The sequence below is a fragment of the Colossoma macropomum genome, unplaced genomic scaffold (genome assembly GCF_904425465.1).
Source record: "Colossoma macropomum unplaced genomic scaffold, Colossoma_macropomum, whole genome shotgun sequence".
NCBI lineage: Eukaryota > Metazoa > Chordata > Actinopteri > Characiformes > Serrasalmidae > Colossoma > Colossoma macropomum.
In genome coordinates, this window is record NW_023494799.1 from 5,202,422 (window position 1) to 5,224,221 (window position 21,800).

At 41.4% G+C, this 21,800-nt stretch overlaps 1 protein-coding gene across 1 annotated transcript in view; it reads left to right on the top strand.

The window, feature by feature from the left end:
• Positions 1 to 5,936: 5,936 nt before the first annotated feature.
• ptprsa (protein tyrosine phosphatase receptor type Sa) overlaps positions 5,937 to 21,800 on the top strand; it is a 358,543-nt gene continuing 342,679 nt past the window's right edge. The window contains exon 1 of the mRNA XM_036587418.1: positions 5,937 to 6,256. The gene's annotated coding sequence lies outside the window, so the exon portion shown is untranslated. The remainder of the gene's footprint in view (positions 6,257 to 21,800) is intronic.

The following is a 21,800-nucleotide window of genomic DNA, read 5'->3' on the forward strand; positions in this document are numbered from 1 at the left end:
CAGCATCTGCCAGGACATGTTTATGGCATGGTTATATAGATGTTATGTAGCGAATGTTAACATCAATCTTTTGAGAAAATTAGTAATTATTTTGAGATGCTCAGTCAACGTATTGTGAAAATAAGTTGAGATGTTGATATACGTCTGCCAGAAACTGAAAAGGAAAAAAAATATAGGTGATTATTTCTCCTGGCGGGAATGGGCTTCCATAAGTGTGCGATGGTTTAGAAATGCAGTTTGCACAATGCTAAGTGCATTTAAGTGAATATTAGTGCATAATATGATCAAAATATGCAAACTTTAAAGAGGGTTTGATAAGATATTAACAATATGTTACAATATATGGAACTGTCCTATAGAAATCTAATTTTATATTAACGGATGTAGCGGCCCCCCATATGGGGGGGTCTAAACAGGATGTCTAGTTCTCCAGCTGTCCCCCTGAGGAGATGGCACTGTGCAGAGCAGAGGTGGCAGGTTGCTGTTATTGTTGGTGCAGCTTCTGCCAAGGTTGAGTCCAATTAGATCGGGCCGTGAGAATGAGAGCGATGCACTGCGAGGTTGGGAGGGAGTGTAGAGCTTGGTGGAATGGACCTGCGGGCAGTGCAAGGACTTCTGTGACGTCTGTTGTTATAGTTTGTCTAGCGCTGATGTTGCCTCGCCGTAATGAACATGTCACATGTCAGACTCTCTGCATCACCTGCTATTGTGTCAGATATTCCATCCTCAGCTTTATGATTCTTACCCAGAAACTGTGTTAGCAAAGTAGGAGCCAAATTCTATGATGATCCATAATGATCAAAAAAAGGAGAGAGCTCTGCACAGAGATTTAAATATTGTCAGTGAGATTTTATTCCAAGATTTTATTGAAATTTCATTTGGTCCATTCATCCTGAAATGTTCACACAATGTAAGCAGCAGCTGGCAATTCAAAGGTGTGAAGAAATAAAAAAACAGAAAAATGAAGAGGTTCTATATGATTTCTTCAGTGGAATTCAGTGAAAGTACATGTGCCAATCCCAAACATCTCCAGCCTCCTACTATGTGGCTGAACTCTATATATGCAAATATGAAATTCATTCAACCTGAATAAATACTTTGAATGAACGAGTCCTTCTATCAGTGTAGTTGAGTAAAGTGAAGAGTTGAATAAAACGTTCACTTGTTTGTTACTACATGAAGTAATTTTTTAGGTTGATCTGATGAGCCATGTTTACAGTGTACTCCTTAAGTGTAATCCTCCAATTCTATAAATGCTAATCTCTCAACTCTATAAACCGTAATTCTCCAATTCTATAAATGTTAATCTATCAACTCTATAAACTGTAATTCTCCAATTCTATAAAAGTTCATCTATCAACTCTTTAAATACGAATCTTCCATTTCTATAAATGCTAATTTTCCAATTCTGACTTCATTCTAACTATTCAACTGTATACATGCTAATCTATCAACTCTATAAATGCTAAGATTGCAAAAAGTGCTAATTTAACAATTCTATAAATGCAAATCTGTCAACACTATAAATGCTTATCCTCCAATTTAATAAATGCTAATCTGTCCACTATTTAAATACTATTCTATAAACGCTGCTAATCTGTCAACTCTCTAAATGCTAAGATCCCAATTCTATAAGTGCTAATCTATCAACTTTATCAATGCTATCCTAAAATGGTGATCTATCAACTCTATAAACTATAATCTTCCAATTTTCTAAATGCTAATCTATAAATGCTGCTAATATATCAACTCTATCAATGCGTTTCAAAAATGCTGATCAATCAACTCTTTAAATGTTAATCCATAAACAAAAAATACAAACCTACCAGCTCTGTAAATGTGATTTTATCTAGTTTATACATTGTGTATCAATAAGCTTCTAATGACTTCAGCTACTTTAAGGTCACCCACTGTTAACACAAGCATTCAATTGTGCTCTCACAGCTTGTATTATCTCCACAGAAAAGCACTGACTGATAAAACAGGATGTTCTGGAGGAGCACATGAGCCTATGGTCACCATGCCTGATGCCAGGTGTCAGCTAGAGGGCTATAAAGTTCCCCAGCATGTTTTCTGGAGTGATAAAGCTCCATCCAATACCTTTGGGATGAGTTGGAGTGATCCAGAACTGACCAACATCAGTACCTGACCTCACTAATGCACAATCAGATCCTCACAGCAATGTTCAACATCTAGTGTAAAGCCTTCCCAGAAGAGTAGAGGCTGTTACTGCAGCAAAGGGGGGCAAACTCACTATTAACACCCTTCATTTCAGAAGAAACGCTGGACGAGCAGGTGTCAAACATTTGGGCACATTCTGGCTAATGTGAAGGTAGCGTCCCTCGTCATGTGTATCCAGGATCAGCTCCAGTCCATTCAGCCACCCAGGAAAGAAGGCAGCTCCTCGTCTCTGTCATAGTTTAGCACCTTCACCCACTTGAGTGTTGCGCTAAGCAGTTGCTATAGATATCTTTCCACACAGTGTAGGCAACGCACAGAGTCTGAGAGAGTGAGAAAGTCATGCACTGGTGGAGATGTAGGGAAAGATGAAGGGATGCTGAGGGGAGAGTGATGGAGAGGGCTGTTTCTGTAGTAGCCCACAAAACTGCTGTTGCGCCACTGAGCGCTCATCGTAGCCGACCCTTAATCTAATGAGGTGTTCCTCAATAGCTACCCTATAGACTACCCTACAGTTATGGAGCTGACAAAGCCTGTTTGATGGATTCTCCGCTACGCTACATTATGTCTGAAGCTCTGCTTTGTCTTTGTCTTTGTCTTATTCGAGGCTTCTCAAGCTAACAGAGAGGCGGAATACATAACCGGAAAAAAATTCATAAGGATAAGTTGGCTTGTCTGCAATGGACTGGCGACCTGTCCAGGGTGTATCCTGCCTTCCGCCCAGTGACAGCTGGGATAGGCTCCAGCACCCCACCGTGACCCAGAAGGATAAGCGGTTTAGATGATTTATATATGTAAGTTGGCTTGTTAGAAGCTTTAAGAATATCCCCACCAAAATGCTAAAGGAATAGTTTGATGGTGAATGAAATCTTACCCCAAATGTAGTCGATTAGCCAAGACATGCACAAAAGTATGGATGCAATCCAAGCTTTAAGGTTGTTTTAGCCGTTCAGTGTACTTTTGTCCACGTTCAAAGATATTAGCCTGTTATATAATGTCGAAAACCACATATGCAAGTCGATTTCAGATTAGCAACTCAGCACAGTTTGAGGCGTGTTTCTGATGATTCATGTAGTTCGTACGATACTAATTGGTGGTTATAAAAGCTACTGAGCTACTTGTTAGCTACATTAGCTTCATAGCTCTAGTGTAGCAAACTGATTTTCTGATTTTTGCTTTTTCAAATTTATACAGAAACGGGAGCAAATTGCAAAAATATGTCGAGATGGTTGACCGTTCCACTATAAGATGTTCGTGATTGTCAGTGCTGGCCTTTCTTCCTCCGAGGGCTGGTTCACGCTAACTACGGACCTCATCTGTTCACACCAGGCTGTGCTACCCACACGTTATCGGAGGTGTGAAACGGGGGAATGTGGGAGGAACAGAAGGTCAGACTGAAACCGAGGACTGATGTGATCAGGGCCGCAGGGAGGACAGCGAGGCCGTGGGGTCATTCCAGCAGAGTATGATTCTCTTAATTCACAGTGCAGTATGCAGTATACGTCAAACCATGAAAGAACAAAATGACAAAAAAGCTGTTGTAAGTAAACTTAAAAAGAACTCTACATCGTTCTGATACTCAGTACTGCAATAGGCCCACTCTGCGCTGTGATGCAGGTCATCATGTAACATACTGACCAATCACAGTGAGGGGGAGGTCCCAGAACAAATGAAACAGCGATCAGGAGTTCTGATTCGCGGGTGCAAACCACACTGCACAAATAATTTAAATAGTTATTTAAATTATATGTTTGGTACCAGGTACACAAATGCTTTACCCCGGAATCAGCAAGAACAAGAAAAGTTGTCATTCAGAAATCAGAAAGAACAGATTTCATCACCCAGAATTCTGCAAGAACCACCATTTTTTTTCAACATATTTCTCGGCTAAGAAATATTATGTTCTTGACATTTTCTGGGTGACGAAATTTTGTGTTCCTACCAATTTCTTGGTAAACAAAGTCTGTGTTCTTGACTGTTTCTACATGATGAAATTTCATCTTCTTAATGGTTCCTGAGTGAAGAAATTTTAAGTTCTTATTGATTTCTAGGTTAGGAAATTTCAAGATCTTGACCATTTTTGGGGGCTGAAATTTTATGTGTGCCAGTTTCTCTGTAAACAAAGTTCGTGCTCCTGACTAATTCTGGGTGACAAAATTTCATTTTCTTGATAATTTCTGAGAGAAGAAATTTTATGGTTCTCCTAATTTGCAGTTAAAGAAATGTTATGTTCTTTATGATTTTTGAATGAAGAAATTTCATGTTCTTGACAATTTCTTGGTGAAACATATTGTGTTCTTGCTGGAGAAATTTTGTGCTCTTGTCAAATTCTGGTTGAAGAAATTTCATGCTCTTGTTGAGTTCTAGTTGGAGATATTTATTTTTTCATGATTTCTGGGTGAAGAAATTTTCTGTTCTTGCTGAGCTCTGTGTGAAAAAAATCCAAATTTCTCAGTTAAGAAATGTTCTGTTCTTGACATTTTCTGGGTGAAGAAATTTTGTGTTCCTGCCAAATTCTTGGTACACAAAGTTTGTGTTCTAGAACATCTCTACGTGATGAAATTTCATCTTCTTGATAATTTCTGGGTGAAGAACTTTTGTGTTATTGACAATTATAATTAAATTTTATGTGTGTCCAGTTTCTTGTGAACAAACTTTGTACTTTTGACCATTTCTGTGTGATGAAATTTCACTGAAACTTCCAAGTGAAGAAATTTTATGTTTCTACTAATTTTCAGTTAAAGAAATGTTGTGTTCTTAATGATTTTAGGGGGAAGAAATTTCATGTTCTTGGTGAAGAATTTAGCATTTTTGTTGATTTCTGTGTGAAAAAATGTTGTACTCTTGTCAAATTCTGTTTGAGGAATGATGTTGTTGAGTTCTAGTTGAATAAATTCATGTTTTGATGATTACTGCATGCAAAAATCATAAAGAACATAACATTTCTTTAACTGCCAATTAGGAGAACCATAACATTTCTTCACTCAGAAATTATCAAGAAAATGAAATTTTGTCACCCAGAATTAGTCAGGAGCACGAACTTTGTTTACTGAGAAACTGGCACACACATAAAATTTCAGCCCCCAAAAATGGTAAAGAACATGAAATTTCCCAGACATGGTCAAGATCTTGAAATTTCCTAACCTAGAAATCAATAAAAACTTAAAATTCTTTTATGTAGAAATAGTCAAAAACACAGACTTTGTTTACCAAGAAATTGGTAGGAACACAAAATTTCTTCACCCAGAAAATGTCAAGAACATAAAATTTCATAACCGAGAAATTTGTTTTTTTTTTTTTCACTCAGAACATTTCTTCACCCAGAAATCATCCAGATCATTTCTTTACTTAACACTCGGCAAATAGTGAATTTGTTTGAAACGTAATTGTAAAGAACACAAAATCTCTTCACTCAGAAATCTGCGCGTTCCTGCTCTGTCCATCACCCCATCCACACGGCTTAATGCGTTTAAAGCGTCTGCCGTCTTTCCTCTTTAAGAAGCGCTAATTCCTCTCTTCTGTATGAGTGCAGGAAGATTCCCAGAGGGTCTTCCTCCCCGTTACCTGCTTGCGCTGAGTCCAGCCAGGGCGAGGCTGATGATGAGCAGGCCACAGGGCTGGAGGAGTGAGGGGCGTGTGCACGAGCATGACTTCATCACTCCGTGGGAGGGGCAGCGAGAGAGAGAGAGAGAGAGAGAGAGAGAGCGAGAGCCCGGGACAGAGGGGTGGAGGAAGAGGCAGACTGAGAGAGGAGAGAAGGTGGGGGTGCGCATGACATCATTCCTGCTTCCCCAGCTGTGGTTTCTCCCTGGTTCCTCTGAGCTGGAGCTGAAGGAGAGCAGGTCCACACACACACACACGCACACGCACGCACACACGCGCGCGCGCGCTCACACACACACACCGTCCGGGGGATTTAAACCTTTTATTCAGCCTGCCTGGATCTGCCGCGGGGACGCACGAGCGCACGGGATTATCGTTTTCTTTCTTTTCGTTGTGAACATGAAGATGTAACGGGGGCTTTTTTTCATAGTAGTGCACGAAGAAAAGCGGACAGAAGAACGCGGACGCTGAAAAGGTAAGCGCGAGCGTGGAAGGCTGATTCTCACCGTTCGGCTCGCGAGAGCGGGCTAATCAACTGCAGCAAGTGCGCGCGGCTGTGCTTTTTCCGTACTCCGCTTATTGCGCTAGGCGGTGGCGGTTTGCACGCGCGGTTCTGCCTCAATGTCTCCCATTCAGGACTTACTTTGAGGACTTTGTCGAGGTGGTGGGCTTGGTTACAGTCTGTGGCAGCCAGGATGGTGGCTCGAGCTCGTGCATTTAAGGTTGTGCACGCGGTTTAAATGTGCAAACGTGCACTATGTAGGGCTTAGCGTGCATGGCAGGGTGTCTAATGTAGTGAATGCATATGTAGTACGTTGCACAGTGGTTCAGTGTATAGGAAAGCATGGTATAGTTTACCGTAGCGCGCGATGTAGTGCATAATATTGTGCATGCTGTAATGCTTAATCTAGTGCATTGCTTAGCCTTTAATATGCATGATGCTCCAAGCCACAGTTAGCCCTGCAAGTGTCCGTGCCGCCGGATCCCGTTTCAAACTACGAGAACGCAACTGATAGGTATCAGTGCCGAAAGCCTCGCGCTGTCAGACTGGAGCCGTATGAAGGCGCAGCTTACCGCAGATGGGCTGCGCGCGGAGCGGCTCCAGCTTTACTGTCCAGTAGCATTCAATATTCCTCTGTGTGTGTGTATATATATATATATATATATATATATATATATATATATATATATATATATATATATGCTCCACTGGTATGAATGGAAAGGCTTAGAGCATTAAGAACTTTGCTGGCATTTGGAGAGCGCTCGCGCGCTGTGAGCTGATATCTTCCAGCCAGTCTCAGGAGCCTCGTTTTGTTTGGCAACTCTGCTCGTTTCTGACCTTCTGCTGACTCTTTCTTCGCTTGAAGATGAACGCATTTATGCCATGCATTGCAAACAAACAGCCATCTGTTTGAGGAGAACCCAAACGCAGGTTCAGCCCCCCCCACTCGATTCCTTCTCCCACCTGCTTTTGTCTGAAATTCAATGACTGAGAATAAACCAGTTGCACCGTTTTGCTTGAAGGAGTGGCCGCATCTCAGCCTGAGCCTTTATTAAAGAGGAGAGGAGGTGGGGGGGGGCGCAGGGAGGGGGGGGGTTGCATCCGATGCATCGCTTACTTTTGCCTTCTGAAAGCTCCACTGCAGCCGTGATGCTGGTGGTCCGCGCGCGTGCAGCGGATGAATTAAAACTTAGACGCGCTGCAGTTTTGGAGAAAAGGGGGAAAAAGGCTTCAGTTTTGCTGCAGGATGGACGCAAATGTTTGAGAATCCCCCCTGTTTTGTCGAGGGGTTTGAGGAGTGTGTGTGGAGTGTGTGTGGATTGTGTGTGGAGTGTGTGTGGATTGTGTGTGGAGTGTGTGTGTGACGGACAGAGGACAGCCCTGCTCCCTCTGCGTGCTTGGGATGCTTCGTTATCTGAGCTGTGAGTGATGGACAGGCGGTGAAAAGCAATGTTTTTGGGGCCTAATTTGCTGTTCATTACACGCACGCGCGCGCACGCACGCACATATACGCGCATATACACGGACTTGCACGCGCATCCGTATATACACACGCGCACAAACTCGCGCTCCCATACATACACACGCGCATGCACGCTCATTCACATGCACGCGCGCACACGCACGGTTTATTCTACGATGCAACGTCAAATATCTGAACCGACCACCTCGCGCTTCATCCTCAGTGCTGACAGTGTTACAGGTATATATATATATATATATATATATATATATATATATATATATATATATATATATATATATATATCACTGTCTATATAGGTTTTGTCCATGATATGCGTTGTTATAACTGAGCTTTACACATACAAGAAATATCAGTGCAATATTATGATTAATAACACCTTTATTAAAGACATAAAACCATGTTTCCTATGATACGTCACCTCTTTTCAAACCTTGTGATATCAAATGAAATGGATATACAGCATAAATACAGCATATATATATATATATATATATATATGTGTGTATATATATATATATATATATATATATATATATATATATATATATATATATATATATAGAAAGATAGACAGCTCATTAGCTCATGCTACAATTCATCTCTTTATTGTGGAGACCCAGTCAATTCTTCTCTAATCACATCCCCCATAGACGCCCAGCACTGTCAGAGAACTGAGTGCTTGATTTGCTTGGTGAGTGCATGAATAGATCTGATTTGTTTTTTTATTTGTACCCCTGCTCCATAACTGTGGCAGCCTGGCCACAGTCCACTCCCTTTTCCGCGGTCATTTTAATGGCCTCTGGCCGATTAGAATGTGCCCCAGCAGAGCGTTACATCAGAGGTCGTCAAGCCACCCACCCCAGCTGATCAATTATCTTAATAGAAATTACGATTAGCAGGCAGAGGGGCTGTGATTGTGTTTGTGTCATAAAAACTCTCCACACTGCTTAATCAATGCCAGCGCAGTGACACGTCAGCAGGTATGATTCATTAGCTCTGAAATCGTAACGAACAGGCCTTTATTCAGTTAGATGGCTTTATTACACTTTTTGGTAAAAGTGAATGAAGCTGATGTGACCTGCGTTAACCGCGTACTACTTCTGTTCTGAAGAATAAGGGTTGGGCTTTGAAACTTCTAGAAAATGTGACAGTGTTGTACTGGTTTATATGATGTATAGTGTGTAAAGGTGGCATCTAGTGAAATGTGATATATATACAGAGCTGCTGTTGGAACAAAACCTCATATGTCCAAAATGGTCCCTTTAAAGGAGAAGGAAAAAACCTACTTTACTTTTAATATAAGTCAATGGAACCAGTATATTTTGGCCATTTCTGTTGGTCCATTCTTCATGAAATTTACACACAATGAAAAGGGCAGCAGGCATTTTCACATTATGTCAAAAACTGAAAAACAACAAAAATGGAGATACAAGGTTTTGTTATATATATGTATGTATATATATATAAATTCCATTGACCAATAACCAATAGAATGGGATGGGCTGGAGCAGCTTAATGTCACCATGTCATGTCATGCCATGCGTGTGCTGGAGGGATATAAAGCCCCCCAGCACTGGGCTGTGGAGCAGTGGGACTGTGTTCTCTGGAGTGATGGAGGTCCGTCCAATAGCTTTGGGTTGAGTTGAAGTGGAGTTTGTGATCCAGAACTAATCATCCAACATATTTCCTGCAATTAAATCCTCACAGCAATGTTCCAACATGTAGTTCAAAGCCTACTTTCTATATTGTTTAGTGTATCTGTATTACTATAATGTTCTGTATACATACTCCAATTCCTTACTCTCACAGCAACATATCTTATATGTCACCTATAAAGGTATTAGTAGTTGCTGAATGATGAGTGCCAGCAGTGAGTTTGCAGTTTAATGGGTTAAATGAATAGCTACAGTCTTCACCTTCACTCATTCAGCTAAAGCTGCCACTTTATCCCTCATTTCAGTGATCCCAGCCCTGTTATTAGACCTGTCTAACCAAACCCTCATCCACATACAGTTGGCCAGACACGCTGACCACATGCTGAAGTGTCCTGAGGCTAGAGGCGCTCAGCTTAGCATTGCTTTTACACACTCGTCGTGTCCCTCAGAGCCTGTGTGGAGTCCTCAGGGCAGCCAGCCCACTGTAGCGAAAACCACTAAACGCGTTTACTTACTTTGAGTGCCGGAACAAACCGGGCTCCAGCTGAAAGGAAGGAGCAGCTTTCATTAGCTGCACTAATACGTACGTATTGCTTTGGACTTTCATGTCAAATGTTTGCATTTTTGTAAATATCATAAAAGATGTTGGCTGTCTTTGATTGATTGGTTGATTGATTGATTGTGTTTGGGTACACTGATAGAAAAAAGATGATCCCAAGGAGTGCAAATGTTCTCTTGACGGTGCAACATGGTCTTAAATCGTTTTTCAAAGTAGGCAGAAAAATCAACGTGTGCCTGTTTTGGAGGTGCATCAAATGAATTATGCATTTCTTTCTTCAATAACATTGAAGAAAATAAAATTTCATATTGTTTAATTGGAAGGAAGTGAACTGATTTTCACCTTTGTAGGTGAGCAAGCGAGTGTTTAGATGCTGCTTTTATACCAAAAAAGCTGCAGTTGTCCATTTTATCTCGGCATGGCGGTCTCTGTGGAAGGATGTGGATTGTTTGCACAGCAGGGGACTCTCACTCTTCCCCTTTCGCTCCTCATTGCTCACTAGCAGCTCAACTCAGAGTCCCAACATTCCACACAGAGTCCTTGTTGATCTGATAACAAAGTTACAGGGGAAGATATTTTGCTTATATAAATTAAAAACATCACAGTTGGCCACTGCGGCCTGCAGAAAGAGGACAGTCGAATTCGTTCATTCATCTTCTAAGCTGTTTATCCTCCTAGGTTGCAGGGTGTGTTGGAGTCTGTCCTAGTGGTCATTGGGCAGAAGGCAGAAAACACCCTGGACAGGCCACCAGTTCATCACAGGGCAGTTACACAGACACACTCACACCAAGGGGCAGTTTAGTATCTCCGAGTCTCCTGACCGCATGTCTTTGGAACTGTGGAAGGAAACCGGTGGACCCAGAGAAAAACCTTTGTACTTTGTACTTTTTCATAGCTAACTTACTTTATTGTAACTTAATAAATCTTTGCAACAAACTTGGGGACAATTATGTTCCCTAACTAAAGGTACTGATGATACCCACTGACACAACTGGATCTTCCCAGAAAGTACCATTTTTGTGAGGGTGTAATAAAGATTCTGTCGTAAAATGTAGAACGCAACACTTTTATCTACTTTACAAGCTAAACAGTCCTATTTCAATGTCCAACAACTTTATACAAAGTCCACTAATACAAACAGACACTACTCCAGCCTCCTACCATTCCTCTAACTAAGACTACCATTGGTGCCCATTCTGCTTCATTCCCATTCAGAGCTTGACGCTTCAATGGAAGTGACATACAGCATCTGTGCTTACAAGAGCGACTCCTCAGAGTGTGGTTCACTGCTGTGGGACGGGAACATACTTGCATGTCATGTGACATAGGCTGCATGTCCACCAGTCTCTAGGTGACCCTTATAATGAGTGAGTTCAGCTACTTTAATGTGCACCCATTGCTGAGAATGCACACAGAGCCATGAACCACACCCAGTGCTAAGCATCGACTAAAGGGGTGTAAATCCCCCCAGCATTGGATGCTGGAGCTGAAGCTCCATTGAACCCCTTTGAGGAGGGCTGGAGTGCAATTTGTGATCTCATTGGCCAACATCAGCCTAGTGAGCTTGTGACTGAATGGAATCATAACCATCGTTTAGTGCAGGGGGCGCAACCCAAATATTAAGAAGAGCCATTTTGTCCTTTCAACAAAAATCAAACCACCTTGAGAGCCACAACATTTTACGTCCATTTTACCGTCCTGCCTGTAAATGTGTCTCAGTATGTGCTGATGTACTAGTATAAACTAAAAATTATAAACAAAAATGCAGACTTACTTTGCTCTGCTTTAAGCTTTAGCTCAGCTATAGCTGCTTTTCTCACATCTCCGGCAGGAAACTTTTCCACAAAAGTAGAACAGTTTCTTGTAAAATGTCTCTCAAAGTTTGATGTTTTTCAAGGCTGAAGTCGCTTCTCATTCGCCAGCTTATTGTTTGAATTTTCCTGTTCCACCTTAAATGGTGCCTGAGGCGCCAGAATGTTAGTGCTGCACCATTTAAGGTGGAACGGGACAATTCGAACGAGAAGCTGACTTCAGCTTCGCGATTTTATAGTGTTTTTCAGTTTCTCGTTGCAGATTAAACGCATGTAAACCAGCTGGAGTGATTATAAATGCAAATAAGTCCATTCATTTCCAAATTATCGATGCTTGTCTTAAATCTTTCTCTTTGCCTTGTCGTTAGCTGCTAGCTCGGTGAGACTGTTGTCTGCATTGCTATCTGACCAGCAGTCTGTGTGCCAACCTTCAGGGTTAAAGGGTGAATTAGCAGTTCTACATTAACTCCAGCGTTTAAGACCATTTATTCCTAAAACTGTGTTGAACGATCAGCAGAGCTTCATTTCACTGCAAAGGAAGATTAATCTAATTGTGTTGTGGAGCCACAACAGGGCAGTAAAAGAGCCGCATGCAGCTCCTGAGCCGCATGTTGCCGACCACTGATTTAGTGGGAAGCCTTCCTAAAAGAGTAGAAGCTGTTATAGCAGAAAATGGCGACCAACTCCCTCTTAATACCTTTGATTTTCGGAAGCAGGATCCAGCTGATACAGTTGTGTAGATACTTTTGGACACTATTGGAGTGATTAGGAACATTTCACTCATCCAGGCATCGAAAGTCTGAGTCAATGGGGAGCGTGGGCCAGAAGAACAATGCAGTTATCATGAGGAAATGTTCCACATGATCTCGAGTGATTGCTTTGATTGTCATCAGTGACGTCTGTCAGTGAGTAACAGGTTCTTCACTGTGAATGAATGAGCTCCAGGTTCTTCAGGAGCTACGCTGTTGAAGCAAGAAAGAGATTTTCTCCAGCCTTTGATGGCGCCTCCTACAGCATGAAGGCTTTATTGTGTGGACGCTACGAGTGTTTAAAGTCTCCATTGATCAGTAGAAAATTCATTGATTCAAAAGATATTTTTTACAAAACTCAGTAGAAAAAAAAGGTGGTCAAAGGCGAAACGGAAGACAGAGGAAGCAGAAGCGTGTCGAGAAGCTGTGAAGAGACCACCATCTCAACATGTTCTCACTCTGTGTGCTGGTGACTCACTGAAAAGGTCACGAGAGCAGGGCAGAGATAGAGTGTGAGAGAGAGAGGCAGGAGGAAGAGAGAGAGAAATAAGAAGAGAGGGAAGAGGAGGGGGAGAGAGAAGGAGCTGTAGAGAAAGGGGAGAGAGGGAGAGAGACAGAGAGAGAGGTGGGAGGAAGAGAGAGAAATAAAGAGAGAGGGAAGAGCAAGGGGAGAGAGAGGGAGCTGTAGAAAAAGGGGAGAGAAAGGGAGAGTAAAGAGATGGAAGGGAGAGAGAGATAGTAAGAAGAAACTAAGAAAGAAAGGGAGAGTGAGGTACATGAGTGAGAGGACAGAAAAAGGAGAGAAGGAGGGATAGAAAAAGAGAGGCAGAAGGAAGAGAGAGAAATAAGAGAGGGAAGAGCAAGGGGAGAGAGAGGGAGCTGTAGAGAAAGGGGAAGGAGGGAGGGAGAGAGAAAGAGAGATGGGATGAAAAGAAAGCAAGAGAAGAGCGGGAGAGAGAGATAGAAAAAGAAAGCGAGAAAAAGGGATAGCGAGGGACAAAAGAGTGAAAGGAAAAATGAGAGAGAGTGAGAGAGAGAAAGGAGTGCGGTAGAAAATGAGAGAGGGGGAGAGAGAAAAGAAGGCCGCCATGGGGTAGAAAAGAGGGAGAAGACAGAAAAAGAATAAAAGAGAGATGCATAAAGAGGGAGAGAAGGAAAAGGTGAGAGACGGAAAGTAGGAGCGAGGGAAGAAAAAGGGGAAGAGAGAGGGAGAGTAGAGAGATGGGGAAGGAGAGAGAAAGAGAGGGAAATGACAGTAGAGAGGATAGAAAGAGAAGGAGAGAGGGAGAGTGAAGGAGGGAAGGAGAGAGCAAGAGAAGAGAGGAGAAGAGAGAAAAAGAAATGGAGAGCGAGGGAATACAAAAGAGTGAGAGGATAGAAAGAAAGAGATGGAGAGAGAAGTAGGGGTAGAAAAAAGAAAGGATGAGAGACAAAAGAGAAAGAAAGTGACAGGGTAGAAAAACGGAGAGGATCAAAAAAGAATCAAAAGAGAAGGAAAGAGACAGTGAGAGAGGAAGAGAGAGAGAATGAGGGAATGAAAGAGAAAAGGAGGAAGCGAAGGAGAGATGGAAAAAGAAAGAGAGTAAGAAAAAGAGCTAGAGAAAGAGAAACAGAAAGAGGGAAAGAGAAAAGGTGAGAGACGGAAAGTAGGAAAAACAAGAGAAAGAAAAAGAGAGAGGGAGAGTAGATAGATGGGGAGGGAGAGAGAGAGAAAGAGGGAAAAAGAGACGGTGAAGGAGGGAACGAGAGACTGATGGGAGGGTGAGAGAGCAAGAGGAGAGAAAAAGAAAGTGAGAAAGAAAGGCAGAGCGAGGGATACAAAAGAGTGAGAGGATAGAAAAAAAAAGAAAAAGGGTGAAAGAGAAAAAAGAAAAGAAAGGAAATGGAGAGGATAGAAAAAGAGAATCAAAAGAGAAGGAAAGAGCGAGAGAGGGAGAAAGAAGGAGGGAATCAGAGAGAGAAAAGGAGGGAGCGAAGGAGAGATGGAGAAAAAGAGAAAGAGACAGTGAGAGAGAGAGAGAGAGATGAGGGGAAATCTCTCGCTGGTTCTTTCTGCTTTTAAACCACTTGTAGAGGGAGTTGAGTGTGAGGGGGGCTTCTGGGAGGGTCAGGACCCCACGGCCTCCGGGGTCACGACTCTGCCGGTCGCGTCTCGTCTTCGCTTCTCACTGCAACAGCCCGGTTAGCGTCCCGGAGGATCGCGCTCACCCGGCGAAGCCACCCGAGGTTAATGTGTTTGGACAACAAAGGAGGACAACATTTGTTTACTCTCTTAGCCGCTGTCGCCTGCGCGCCTTTATTTACCGACATAATGAGCATAAATGATTCATCTTTCATCTTCACTTTCCTCATGTATTATGCAGTGTAAGGCGAGAGGGAGAGGCCGATTGGCGTGTCATGGAGACGCAGGAGGAGGGCTGTGTGGGCTTGAATTAACCCTGTGGGGAAAACGGCCTTCAGCGCTTCACCTGTGATTATGATACAAAATCTCAGCATCTCAATCACTCTGTCTGTTTGTTGCTCTGATAGAATCTGTATTTTTATTTTTGTTAAAATACAGCTTTCAATTGGGTTTTAAAGCGAAACCTTCAGCACTTTCAGCAGACTGTGCTGGACAGTGCTCATGGGAGACCTATGGACAAACCGAAAAAACCTCCACTGCAACACGAATCCACGAGCTGTATGAACGTCAGTGAGAGAAAACAGTCAGGGAGGAGCTGAACCGTGATTTTGGTTGGAACATGCAGACACTGTTGCTCTCACTGGACACTGGTGATGAAAACTGTGTGAAAGGTGATAAATACATCCTGATTTAGCTTATTTTGCAAAATGCACTGCTTTTAATTGAGAAAAAAAAATTCTTTTGGGTTAAATTTGCGCAAATAATACATAAATCGATTAATCAAGACTAACTGCTCAAAATAATTGTGATTAATTGCTATTAGTCACATTTGTTTTTTTTTAAATATTTGTTCAAAGTAAGACTTTGTCCCATTTAAAAGCAATGCATTTTGTTATAGCTGTATAAGTCTCTATAAACAATAACCAAATGTGACTAATCTGACTAACTACACAAAATAATCGTGATTAATTGCGATTAGTCATGTGTCTATTTTTTATAAATGCTCAAATTTGACCCTAAATTAAGTCTTTTTCCCATTTAAAAGCAATGCATTTTGTTATAGCTATATGAGTAGCTATAAACAATAATCGAATGTAAATAATCATGACTAACTACCCAAATTAATTGTGATTAATTGCGATGTTTCTTTTTTTAATATTTGCTCAAATTTGACCCCAAAGGAAGACTTTGTCCTATATCAAAGCGATGCATTTTATTATAGCTATATGAGTATCTATAAACAATAACCAAATGTGAATAATCGTGACTACACAAAATAATGTGATTAACTGCGCTTGTTTTAAAAATCCCTAAATTATATACATAAATATGTAATGTGAACCTAATAGCAAAACAGCAGTAACACCTAAGGGTTAAGAACACACACCCTCCTGTATGATATCAGTCTCGTCCTGTGTCGGGGCGAACAGTATGAGTTTAGGGATCGGACAGCTGAGGGAAAACCTTCAGCATGAGAAAATGAAGAAAGAGGAGGTGACAGTGCAGGTGGAGAAAGGGTTCAGCCCTGTGAGCCACATCAAGCGTTATTGATTAGAGGGGTTGTATCTGTGGAATTGTAGTTCATTGAAACATGAGCCTCCGGCCTGCCCCTTTTCTCCTGGTAATCTTTTTCTCTGACAGGTCTGGTTAAGTATCATAGCAGCCAGACTGCTTCTGTTACCAATTCTGTCGACTGTCAGCACATGTTCTTCCCTTATCTCTCCGGTTGGAGCTTTAGGATCCTCTTTCCACAGACCGCGCTTGTCTTAAAGCCTCGAGCTTAAAGCCTCGTCAATTTGACAGAATTCATGATTTTATATCATTTTTATGTTTATCAGTGTTCTCAAACTACCCTACCCAGCATGCATTATGCAAATACTTAATGTAGCCATTGGGAATCCCTGTGGTGCCAAGCAGTCCTAACAGCTAGCCTAGCCACTTAGCTATAGGCTAATAAATACAACCATCAGTGTAACTCTTATCTTGAACATGATCCTAAAGAAAACAGTGATTCTATCTATATTTAGCACAATGTTTTTACGTTTCTCAGCTAGAGCAGCCAAATAGATATCTATATATATATATAGATATATAGATATCTAGATAGCTTTAGCTTTTACCTTGTTGTCCTCCTCACCTGAATCAACCTGAGTCATTTTCTGTCTTTGGAGAAGCGCAAAATCCATTCTCGCCACTGTAATGATGATCTGAGCACAGTTACTAGAGTTGCACAGCTGCAATAAGATATTGGGCATCTTAGCAATAATGTTAGCTGTCTGGCTTCCTTTTCGATTTGCCAGCTAATGCAAATAAACACATTTCAAAACAGCTTGACCCCAAAAATCCACCCCGAACAGTTCAGATTTCTCCCACTTTCGTCTTTAAACCAGAAACTCTCACTCTAGATATGACTGCAGCCCCACTGTAGGATGCAAGTGGGCATGTTGGGTAAATATTTCATTTTGGCCAGAGTGACCTTTTAATATTACAGCTGCAGTAAGGATGGGAATTACCTACATTGGCAAAAGCAGAGAAAGGGCAAGTTCATCGTATTTTGTACATTTTCTTGCATTTCATTGGATGAAACAGCCTGATATTGTATGTAAAGTTTTCAAAAAATACCGTTCACTCTTCAGTCTATACAGTCCGTAAATGGAAACTAAGCTGGAAAATCGGTCCATTGTTTTTGTGATGTCATAAAAAAAAGCAAAAAGCAGTTTAGCCCCGCCCATTCACACTGAAGTTATAGAGTGTTTCAGCCAAGATGGCTTTTTGAACAAGGCAGCCAATCAGAACAGATGTCATTTACATTTATAACAAATATCAGCCTTCAAGACTCAGTAACAGGACAGCTTGTTTGATAAAGAGAAGCTGGGAAATGGTCACAAATTATGAGGTTTTTGGACATGAACATCAAAAGGGACCTCAGGGGAAAATATTATATATTTTATATTATATTATATATTATATATTATACAAATAATGTATGTATGTTAGAAAATTGTAGGATGTGAGCTCTTTAAATTTCCACAAAATTTGTCATGAACTTTAAAGGGCCCATATCACGGAAAACCAAGCTTTCCTCAAGAGTTTAATGTAGTATGTAAACACTGAGTGCATTTAATAATCCGCTGTTAATAATCTGATTATTCAACTGGTCGTGTAAACAGCACACTCTGATTTCTTAGAGCAGAGTAAGGTCTAGAAATCTTATTAAGAAATCTGATAAATAGAGCCGGATTTTAGCTCAGTAATCAGATTTCTCAGTGCATATAAACTCTTACTCTGATTTCTTTCAGATTTATCAGGCTGTGCATGTGCGGAACGGACTGCTGTACTGGAAATAAGCGAGCAGCGTCACAGCGAGACGCAGGAAAACACTTTTGATACCAAAATACTTTCTGAAACCAAATACATGCTTGACGAAATGAAGGATTTAAATATTCTTCATTTGCTTTAAAAAAAAAAAGCAGCGACATGTAGTTTATTATAACCCCACCCATTCACCTGAAGCGCTGAAGTTATAAGCAGTGATTCAGCCTGGACTCCTTTTTTAATAAGGCAACCAGCAGAGCAGAGCTCATTTACATTCACACATGTTAATCTTAAAGGCACATTAACAAGCCTGTTTAACTCTAAGGGATAAAGAGAGGTTGGAAAATGGTCGTGTAAAAATGAATTATGACTGGTTATAGTATGTAAACGTACACAAAGATAATAAATTTTTCTGCCTTTTTATATTGTATCAAAATCATTGTACTCATCAAATACTATTAATAAAATAATGGCCAACACTTCTTTCTGGAGCTCTAGCGCACGCCGCATTTGTCTCTCATTATCTCAATCTTTAATTGTCGGCTTCTCTTTTGTCATTAAGTTCCTGCTCCTCTATTAGTTTCAACATGTTTTTTTCCCTCATTCGAATCCACTGGCTTAAACAGCACACAAGTGTAACTAATAGCAGAAGATAAAGCTTATCTAGAGGACTCTATTTTCTAAGAGCCGGCCAATTTGCACTTGTTCGTTCTTTTTCTAGAGCTCGTGGGATTTATAGTTGGTCCACTGATATTGATTATAGGATTTTAGTAATTGTTTTTGCATGGGCCTGATTAAGCAACATGTGTTTTCCTCAGCGCCCGGTTCGATACGGGCCGCAACTGCTGGGACTGAGTTTTCCGGCTCAGAAGAGGGCTTAGAAACCAAAAAAAAAAGAAAGGAAGGAAGAGAAAAACAACCTCGTTTGACACCACAACCCTCAGTTCGTTTACCGCTTCTGTCGCGGTGCAGCTTTTTATCAGCAACGAGGCAATGAGGCCTATTAGCGGTAAATTGTATTACGCATGAATGAACTTAAAACAGCCAGTGTCATGTTTGAAAGCAAAATTAAGTGGCTGCGTATGCGTGCCGTGTCTTTGCTTTGATTGGTGCGGGTGTATTTGGTGCGGAATGCGGGGAACTTGGCTGCGTATTGTCTCCACACCTCGTTTTCGTGTTTTGGTCTTTGAGAGGAAATTCTCAGGTGCAGATGTTTCAGTAATCAGGTGTACAGTGAGAGCTCAGTGATGAGTGGAAATATGAAAAAGGCCTGGAATCAATGAGAAATCCAACAGTGCTGAGGACCACATGGTTTTAGATCAGGTTCTACACAACTAAAAAGTGGTTTTTCAAGGGTTCTTCTGTAAAGTAAATGGTTATGTTTATATATACATACATACTATGACAACTCAAGGAACTATTTGACTTCATTGCACTGTCTATGATGGAAAACCTGTTGTATAAGGTTCATTAAAGAACCTGAAAAATGGTTCTTTATAGCACCCAAAAGGGTTCTGCTCTTGTTACAAGTCACAGAAACTTTTTGGAGGCAGTGCTTCTCAAACCAGTCTTCAGGAAACCCACAAAAGGTCCATAATACTATCTGTATGCATTGTGAGTTGGGTTTGAGCAAAAATGTGGACCATCTGTTGGTCCCTGAGGACCTGTTTGAGAACCACTGCTATATAGAACCCTTTTTGCTAAGCATGTATCCAATCTAGATCAGTGGTCACCAACCCTCCTCCTGGAGACCTACCTTTCTTCAGAGTTTAGTTCCAACCTGCATGTAACATGCTGCCCCCTCTTACCAAACACTACTGCGTTTGATTCAGCCAATCAGAGACTTCCGAAGAGGTTAATTAGCTGGAGGTGTGGCAGTTTGTGGTCAGAAGGTACATCTCCAAGACCAAGGTTGCTGACCAATGATATAGACTGATGTCCCAAACTACATCTGATTTAAGAAAGTCTTGAAAATGAAGGTTCCTGAATGGTTCTTGGCTTGGAAGTATGGTTCTAGGAAAAATAATGTAATCGGTTTAGGACATTTCCATTATGTTGAGGTTCTTTTAACTTTAAGAAGGTCTTCACACTAACATCTCATTGACTAAAGTGGTTCTTTAACAAACATCACTTGAAAGGTTCTTTAAAGATTTTGTCAAGGTTCTTGAATGCAGTTTCCAGGCCTGAATTTTGCGATCACTGGTAGTTAAGTGAGCTGTTGATGTAACTGATTATCCATCTAGTATCATATCTACAGTGATTACAATCTGGGATTGGAAACTGGCTTCCTCTGTTCTATTGCTTCACTCTAAAGAAACCCTTTTTGGCACTTTTATACCTTTATTTGTACACTATATGCACAAAAGTATTGGGACACCTACACATTACTCCCACAGGAGCTTTTATGAATCCCACTCTAAATCCATAGGCATTAATGTGGAGTTGGTCCCCCATTGCGGCTAAAACGGCTTCCACTCTTCTGGGAAGCTTCTACAAGATGTTGGAGAGTGTCTGTGGGAATTTTTGCCCATTCATCCAGAAGAGCATTTGTGAGGTCAGACACTGATGTTGGACGAGAGGGTCTGGCTCGCAATCTCCGCTCTAGTTCATCCCAAAGGTGTGTGATGGGGTTGAGGTCAGGGCTCTGTGCCGGCCAGTCGAGTTCTTCCACACCAAACTCACCCAGTCATGCCTTTATGGAGCTGCTTTGTGCACTGGGGCTCAGTCATGCTGGGACAGAAGAGGTTCTTCCCCAAACTGTTCACACAAAGTTGGAAGTTTATAGTTGTCCAAAATGTCTTGGTGCTGAAGCATTAAGGTTTCCCTTCACTGGAACTGAGGGTTCTAGGCCAACCCCTGAAAAACAACCCCAAATCATCATCCCTCCTCCACCAAACTTTACAGCTGGCACAGTGCAGTCAGGCAGGTAACGCTCTCCTGAAATTCGCCAAACCCAGACTCGTCCATCAGACTGACAGATAGAGAAGCTGATTCATCACTCCACAGAATACGTTTCCACTGCTCCAGAGTCCAGTGGCTTTAGAGCTTTACACCATGGTCACTGAGCTCATCAGTATGACCCATTCTACTACCAGTGTTTGTCTAGTGAGACTGCAAAGCTATGCTTAATTTTATCCACCTGTTAGCGATGGGTGTGGCTGAAACACCTGATCTCAATAATTAGAAGGTGTGTCCCAGTACTTTTGTCGATATAGTGTAGTATTTTTTTTTTTTTTGAGTATTCTAGTTTGTAGTGGTCCAAACAAATAGTGGAATATCCATGGTAATCTTATAACCCCATAATGCACAACGGTAAATAATGTTCAAACAAAGGTACCCAAGCGGACACGGAATACCCATAATGCTTGGTTTATTTTAAAGATTCACACAACTTCTCTGAGGAGCACTTTGAGTCAACTCACATAACGCTACAATGGCAATTTTATTATTTTACATTTTATATCCTATGTGTTCAGGCAGCGCCAAACATAGTGATGACAGCGGACTGATAGCATTATGCATGTTTATGTGATGGAATGTGATGGAACATGACTGCTGTTGCCAAGCGCTGAGTAAACCTGTGTAACGTTGACATATGAAACTCTTAACTTTAATCAAAATGTTTTATTTCCTATAATCGTGTTTTCTACAGAGTTCCCTTCTAGGGAATAGAGTTTAGGGGACCATTCCTGTTCCTTGTGATGGTAGGTGGTAGGGACCGTTTCCGTTCCCCATAATAGTGTTCTGTGATTCCCATAGGCTTGTCATCGAAGTATCGGTTGAAAAATTTTCTTAAAACATTTTGATTACGTTAAAT